Source organism: Dinoponera quadriceps, unplaced genomic scaffold (assembly GCF_001313825.1).
Source record: "Dinoponera quadriceps isolate SergipeBrazil2010 unplaced genomic scaffold, ASM131382v1 scaffold1750, whole genome shotgun sequence".
In the NCBI taxonomy this organism is placed as follows: Eukaryota; Metazoa; Arthropoda; class Insecta; order Hymenoptera; family Formicidae; genus Dinoponera; species Dinoponera quadriceps.
In genome coordinates, this window is record NW_014556445.1 from 679,893 (window position 1) to 687,990 (window position 8,098).

The following is an 8,098-nucleotide window of genomic DNA, read 5'->3' on the forward strand; positions in this document are numbered from 1 at the left end:
CCCCTCTTTCTCTCACTCTCTCTCTCTCTGTCTCCCGTTTCTACTCCCGCGGCACTCTCCTTCCACCCCCTTGCCGCAGGTCCCACCACCGCCGCCACCGCTGCTGCCATTGTATCGAAATATCACGCGCCTATAAATCACCGTGAGCACCGCATATTATACCTCCGAACTATTCGCGAGGGGTGGCGGCGGCGGCGGCGGCTCTCGATGGGCGGATGGTGGGGTGGCAGTACGGGGGTGGCTCGATCGAAACTGACGCGACGTCGATTATTTTATTTCCCTCCGCAGGGCCGCCGGGTTCGGCCAACAGATGGAAATCAAGCACGCGGCTCTGTCGCGCGATTCGCTCGCTTGGGAAACCATAACTCGCGATGAGGAACGGAGGTGCCAAGCGGACGGACTTCTATCGGCACGCACTACCAGTCACTTTCTCTTACCGTCGCGTCACTAAATTACACGCATTCCTATATTTTTCTACCCGTGCATCTTTCTTTTTGCAGATGAGAATTTAATTTCGCAGTCTATATGACAGGATGAATTTTTCTCTGGAAATTTCGTGGATTGCGAGTCTTTATGAGTTTAATTAAAAAAACAAAGAACGCGTTACGTCTAAATATGGGGTACGCTCGGCGTCATGTACGCTGTACCGTTAAGTAGGCAAAGAGTTACATGATTTTTAACCTTACACATAACTCATAAAGTTGAAAATCGCAGAAGTAACTTTCACGGGAAAAGGAACATTTTACAGTCGCAAAACATTTTCAGCCAAACCATAATTTTGGCTGCTGCAGCAACATTTTTTATTTACGTGTTAATTGTGTGGTGATGATTTTAATTATAATAGTTTCTCAGCCTTATGTGTGACAGGTTAAAAGTTGCGAAAAACCTTCGACGTGATTCACTGCCGGCATAAATACAACTAGATCAGCGTGTGTACGAGAAACGTGGTATGAGCGATCATCAATGATGATCTGTCATCAAACATGATGCCGATTGTACATGTAACATGGGGTAAATGACGAGCGTCCGCTTGCAGGATCCGCACAGTCTTTTTTCTTTTCACCGTCCGTGTTGAACTTTGTAGCCATAGAGCATCGTCAGTTTCCAAATGGTATTTAAAACGCCTCATATACATTCCACGTGAAAAATCATCACAATATCGCATGATCTTTTAAAGTAAAATTTATGCACGACAAGTGATAAATGGAAGCTTCATGAGTGCACCAATCAGTCTCGTCGCAACAAAGGATACTCTTTCTTGTCCGCTTACGTAACGGGAGGAAGGGGAAGAGGAGGAGGAGGAGGTTACGCGCGAAATTTATAGAACACTCCGGTGACTCGTAAATGTTAAACAAATCAAGCCCGGCTTGGCGTTCGTTTTAAGCCCTTTTCGCCCTCTTGTCGGCTATAACCCTGTAGCGAGTTTCCGTCTCGCGAAAGGAAACGCATTTCCCAAGATAATCGGCTGCGCTATCGAAACCGCCCAGTGTCCCCGGTCAAGATTTATAAGGATAGTTTATTGTTATTCCACCCCACTTGGTTTTATGGGCCTCCTCGATGCGCACCGTAAGGGTGCAGGCCTGGAAGAGAGAGGGGGTGAGGAAGTGGGATTCTGATCCACGGTGGACGAAGGGGCGAACGTCGTCCGAGAGAGCGGTCCCGTTTCTTTCGGGGCTTTTCTCCTCGAAGCTTAAACGCGACACCCTCCACGACCTCGCCGGGATGCCTGTCGCGATGATAGGGACGAGGAAACGACCGCTTGCTCGAGGAAAAAGGGCCGGAAAATCCAAATGACGCCGATAAGGGCGATTCGGGAGGCAGGCCGCCATAGATCCCTTTAATTAGAGCGAGTTATAAATTAGAGGAAGGAAGCTCACGTATAACGTTACGGCACCGCCAACGAATGCTCCGTGCGATACACGATGAATTCGACGAGACGCTATTCCTTGTTCGAACAACGTCTACCATGTAAGATTTTTCGTTCATAAAACTTGAATTTAATTAATGTGCTATTTTGCTTCTGGCCGATAGAGTCTGTAACAATAGAGTCAAATAAAGCTGTCAAATGTATATTTTCCCCCGCTCCTCTTTCTTTCTCTCTTTCAATCGCACTTATTAATTAACTCAATGTGCATTTCACTTCGCGACCAGCCTCGTCTTCGCGTACTCGAAAAAATAATCTAAATCATTATTGATCGAGTGCGGCGTTGAAAAAAGCAACGCAATAGCGACGCTCGTTCGACCGCTGTTTCCGCATTAAAAAATTGGCAAAGTGGAAGTACAAATCATCGAGCGACTACCGGTCATTCGGAAATGTTGGAGTGGCCGAAAGAGGATGGGTACGGGCGAGTGGGGTGGAACAGGGACGCGGGGTGGAGGAGGGGGTGAGCATTTGCAGTAACAAAATGCGAAGCGCTGCACGCGTTAATTCCCGTCCATAAAAGCCATCGACAAATCAAACCTTCGACGTGATTCACTGCCGGCATAAATACAACTAGATCAGCGTGTGTACGAGAAACGTGGTATGAGCGATGGGTCGACAGGCGTTTGCATCCCCTACCCCTATCCGCCACCCCCTCGCGCTGCAGTCGCAGCCGCCACCGCCGCCGCCGCCGCCAACGGCACGATCCACCCTCAAACAACGCGGCAACCCTCAAAATATTATGCCCCAATTTCTGCATTTTCATATCTCGTTACCGGCAAATTATTGCGCGACACTGCTTTGAAAAGCCCATGTATCCGCGTAGAAAATTTCTTGATATCTAATTGGAATACCCAGTCCGATTTCCCGAAATAATTATGGGTTTAGTTGGGAGATCTTCGCAGGTTCTGCTTAGAAGTGTAATGTTTCAAACATCTGATTCTAAGTGAGAAACATAAACAGGCCCTGTTTGGTCTCGTATCCAACGTTTCTTTAAAGATTCTTTTTTGTTTTCATTTCACATTACGATTGAACAAAATATGCGAAACGTTTTAAATATTTACACTTTACAAATATACACATACATGTTATGTACGTTCTTAATAACATTAAAAATGTAATCTCGTTTATTAAGCTCCTAATCTGATATTCAAACCGTCACTCGACTTTAACGATGACAGTTACTCACCACAACGTGTAGCCAATCAGCATCGCGGAAAAGAGGCTAAATTTCATGTTTGGGACAAAAATGAGATTCTCAGTTGGTATCGTAATGGAATAACCTAAAATTACTACACAGAGAAAAAGATTTCTATAGATTTAGTTTACGTGTCTGTCTGACTTAGGTTTGTTTAATATAAACAATATAATTTAATATAAAATATTTTGTTTGAATGAAAATGTTGTTTTTCTAAAATAGACCATGTTATTTTATAGAATAAAACAATATTATTTTGAAGAAATAATATATTTGATTCTCATTACAAAAAAAATTATTTCATTATGTATTAAATATTGTTTCACCGAAGCAAAAAGGTTCTTTAATATTTTTCTAACATTGTGTTACTTCTTTCAAATCATTTATTATTTGTGACAACCATTCTCATGTTTGGATGAAAATTTGAACAAGAGATATATGTTATTTGACGTAAAGATATTTGCTGTTTGAGAAACCAAACAATCCTGTTTGTTAAACCAAACATTCGTTTGTTTGCTCCATTCCGAAAGGAACAAACTTGTTTCAATTAGAGAAATGTTATTAAACCAAAGAAAAATCTGTTTCTCTGTATATATATAACGAGTATGCGTTTTACGTGTACGGCTTTTCGAATATCGCCTCGCTTCTTTCAGACGTGAAGATATAGAGCATTTCAAAATTAGTTCGTTTCAAATTCCGGGCTCGGTTAATTCAGATCATTCGGCGAAAATCCGGTGGTGCGTCGACGGTGCGCGAAAGATCGTCGCGAAATCTCGGTAGGACTCAGGTCCGCGCAAAAGACGCGCGGGATGCGAAGAATATCGTTTGAATCTCCCCGAGAAATCGATCGGCGCGCAATCTCAGCGCAAAAAGCTCCTTGCACCGGGGACACGGCGAGGAAGGATGCGACGCGAGTCCTCGTCGCGTTTAGTGCGCGCGCTTTCGTCGAGAACGTTTATCCGTCGCGGCGCGCAGAGCGGATGTCTCTGAATATATTGCATTATCGCCGTCCTGTTTATGCACGCTTTTAAGGACGCGCGCTTTTAAGCGCATTTTAATTCACACGCGCACGAGCGCTTTGAGAAAGCGCCGGTAACGCTCTCAATTGAAATCGTTAAGCTCCCCGCGTTCCTAATTCAAGCAAGCGGATAAGGAAGGTACGTGGTAGCATCGACAATGTGGAGCGTAATTATTCGGGAAAGATGGCACTTTGCTCGGCATTTTGTCGCCTTGGACCCCTAATGGCCGGTGGTTGATAACAAGGTTTACGGGCCAGACAGCGCTGTCCACTGAGAGATGTTGACAGCGGCTTTCAACCTTCCTGCGCCGAGGCTAGCTCAATCCGATCACGAGGAACATGCTGGAATTACTTGACTTTACAAAGCCCGCCTATGTAAATCCACACGTCGGCCTGCGAAATCAAAAGTATTAACCCTGATACGTTAACAAGGGCCACCTCGCTACGGTAAAGCGGATGCATTTTACATCCGAGGATGGTGCGTGAGAAACGATAGTTGTAACAAATGTGTGGCGATCGGGAATTAATCGGCCAGCCGGTACCGCGGCTTTCCTTATTTTATTTAAAAGCGCATCACGCGGTATAACGCGATGAAGTACTTGGCTGAAACATTTTTCGGGACCTTTTATTTAATCTGCCCAATGTTCCGCCGATCATCCGGATAACAAGTATGTTAAAAACATTTGTCTCGCGTAATTCGCGAAAAATTCGACAAAATAGAATTAATATTTGCGCGCGGTGCGTGCGGCGATGACACGTTTTCGGCTATTAATTGTAATTCTCTCGATAGTCGTACAAATTACGACCTTGCATTTCGGGGAAAATGAGTAATAATCGCGGGGACGCAACGGTGATCGGATTAATGTGATGGTCCGCTTATATTTGAATTTTTTAACGAAGCACCGCGCGCCCAGGTCGGCACACACTGCCGACCGGCTTATCAAATTTTTCAACAGCCTAACTGTTTATATTTCTCGCGCGCGCGTGATTATCTTGTCGCAAAACAAATATCGGTCGCGTCTGTGTGTCGAAGTGACACGATGCACGCGGCTGAGGGAAGAGGGGAACGGGCGTGCGAAAAGCGCACGCGGGGCGGCATTCGGCGGAAAGTCCGGGACGGCCGGTTAGAGAGTAGGGCCGCGTAAAGTTTAAGAAACGGCGTCCCCGCGCCCAAGTCCGACTGGTTTTGCGGCCGGGAAAATTAGAATGTGTCCCGGTTATTACAGGCGGCCGCGAAGAATTAGCATACAGTAGTGCGCGCGTATACGTGGTCAGACGTGTTGCGCGACACAAGAAGGAGGCTTTCGCGCTAATCCCCGGTGTGGCACTAAATGAGGTGGTGGATTTGTTGGAAAGAGCTTATACTTACCGGGGGACAGAGAGAACGCGCGCAGGAACCACGGGAAATATGGCCGTGAGAGAGGGAGAGGGGCGGCGATGTGGCTTCTGCTTGTGAAACTCCAAAGCTCGTATCCACACGTGGGCTAACAACAATGGGATGATCCTGCCGGGATTACGCGATCCGACGCGAGGGAGAGGCCGGTGGTTTCGTTGTTACTGCTTTTCCGGTGTTACGATATCCGGCGCATGGTTTAACAATCGCGCGTCTGGCGAGACGTTCCGTTTAGCGATCGAGTTGGGCAACTGCGAGAACCTACTGTTTCGGGAATTACGGTATCCGCTTCTGTGCACGCACGTACCCGCGAAATTTGCATTTCGCGGCCGCCCGAGAAAGCCGATCTCTCGCTCCGGTAATCTGCGCCGAGCGAATAGATTTTTCGACTAATCTCTCGTCGTGTTTGCCGCGCAACAACGACGGGACGCGATTATTCCGCGACAAATCGAACGCCTCGCCTCGATTGTAATGCGGAAATGAGCACGATCGATCTCATCCCGCCTCGGCATTCAATTAGAGGTAAGAAACTCGCGTCCCGGTACGCGCGTTAACGCGATCTCGTTTTACAGTCGAAATCGCGCCGGTGAAACAGTTAGTCGAACGAACCGTTACGAAACGTTTCCGCGATTTCGAGGTGAAGCCGCACGCATGACCGAGCGGCTGGTGGAGGCGCCGGGCGATTTAGTAGTCGACGTTATACTGGTAATAGATACAGAGGGAGACAGAAGCGGAGAGAGAGAGAGAGAGAGCAGGGGCGGGAGAGTAGGACAGAGAGAACGGAGCCGAGCGTGGAGGTAGGTACACAGAGAGAGAGAGCCGGGTGGTGACGTTGACTAATGATGGTGGTGAGAGAACACACTCCAGTCTAACCCGACCTGTTGCACCCCCAATAAACCCCGTCAAACGACGTGCCGCTAAATAGAATCGCGCCGCGTCTTTCGACCCCCTGACTGATTCACCCTGACATCCCGGAACGCGGATCCTCACTTGGAAACTGGGGCAGAGTGAGCGCGCGAGACTACTATCTCTCTCTTTCTCTCTCTTTGAACGGGCTGATTAAAATTTGGGTCACGTCCTTCCCGACGTCGAATCCGCATTAAGGGTATAGAAAAGTTTCTCGGACGCCCACTCGGATACATTTCACGCTACTCCGCGGGGCGTTTTTCAGAGGAATGTGCTCGCAGGATATTCAAGCCCGCTAGCGGCAAATGGGCGTACGAAAGAGCCGTGTCCCTTTCATTCACATTTACCTGCTCTCTATAAACTGAGATCTTACTCGTCGTGGCGGAAAAGACTGCCTAACTTTGTTCGCGCGATATTTTGCTTATTCGAGGTAACTTTCATTATCCCGTGCAACGCGTTGAAAGAAACTAGACGATTTAAGGGACAAATTGAAAGCATAGAAAATTCCGGGAATCGTGTTTTCGATTAGGTACATTAAGGATTTAACAAGAAAATGTAAAATTTATGATTAGATTGATTTTAAGGCAAGATTCGGCTTGCCCTACACGGAAAAAAAAATCTGATTGCACTAACCAGAGAAGGAGGAAAAAAAGTTTTGGTTGAAGGGAACAGAATTTCTGGTTCTTCTGACTCAAATGTGCTTCTTATAGCCAGAAATTATGTTCCCCTCAATCAGATGCAAAATGCGTCTGGTTGTTCCCTTTCTGATTAACGCAATCCGAATTTTTTCCCGTGTACGATATCGACGGTGGAGAGAGCAGATATCCTCGGCGATAACCGCGCGCATTCGTCAAATATTTCCCTTCAGCGACGTGAAATACGTCCGATGACTTCGGCGAGCGTGTGCGAGCTTACGACACAGTCGTGATTCATGGTGGGAGTACGGCGATTATCCCCCCCCCCCCTCTCTCTCACTCCAGATTCCCTTTTGCGTTCCGGCGAAGAGAGCCGAAACTCGCAGACGCGGCGAGTGCTCGTCGCAAGACGAGCGAATGCGGTGACGTGGAAAATTGTCCGATTATTCGCGGTTAGATAAAGAGCTTCTTCGGGGGTGGCAGCGAGTTTGCGGGGTGGCAGGGGCGGCAGGAGGGAGAGGGCGCGTCGGCGGCGTCGGGCTGGCTCGTGACACCCCCGTGCGCCGTGAGAGTGGCGGTCGCAGTCGGTGCTGGAAGGTCGTGCCGGATGAAAAGCCGAGCCGACGGACTCTCATTCTCGAAGGACGGGCCTGGACGCACCCTCAAGTGCCCTCCAACGCGGATTCAATCCCGGAGACCCACGAAATAATCATCCGACGCTGGTTCATCCCTTCGCTTGCAGAAGTCTCTTGCGGATGGGTCCGTCCACCGGAACGTCTGGCCAGAACGAGACGTCTGTCGCTCTTCCTTCCTTTTCTTCCCCGCTATATCCTCGGCTTCCTCTCTGTCCCCCCCCCCCTCTCTCACCCCTTCGACGCTCGCCTTTCTCTTACTATCCGCGTAGAACTCGTCAATTCTGAGATAAAACGGCGATATCGAGCGCGCACGGATCGCATTGTCGGCTTCGTCTGCGCGAAGGACATGAAAGTCTCCACCTCTGTGTCGTCCCCCCCCCCCCCCCCCCCCC

At 48.2% G+C, this 8,098-nt stretch overlaps 1 protein-coding gene across 2 annotated transcripts in view; it reads left to right on the forward strand.

The window, feature by feature from the left end:
- Positions 1-8,098, forward strand: part of LOC106747463 (cytochrome P450 306a1) — a 204,458-nt gene that overhangs the window by 91,735 nt on the left and 104,625 nt on the right. The gene's annotated exons all lie outside the window — the stretch shown is intronic.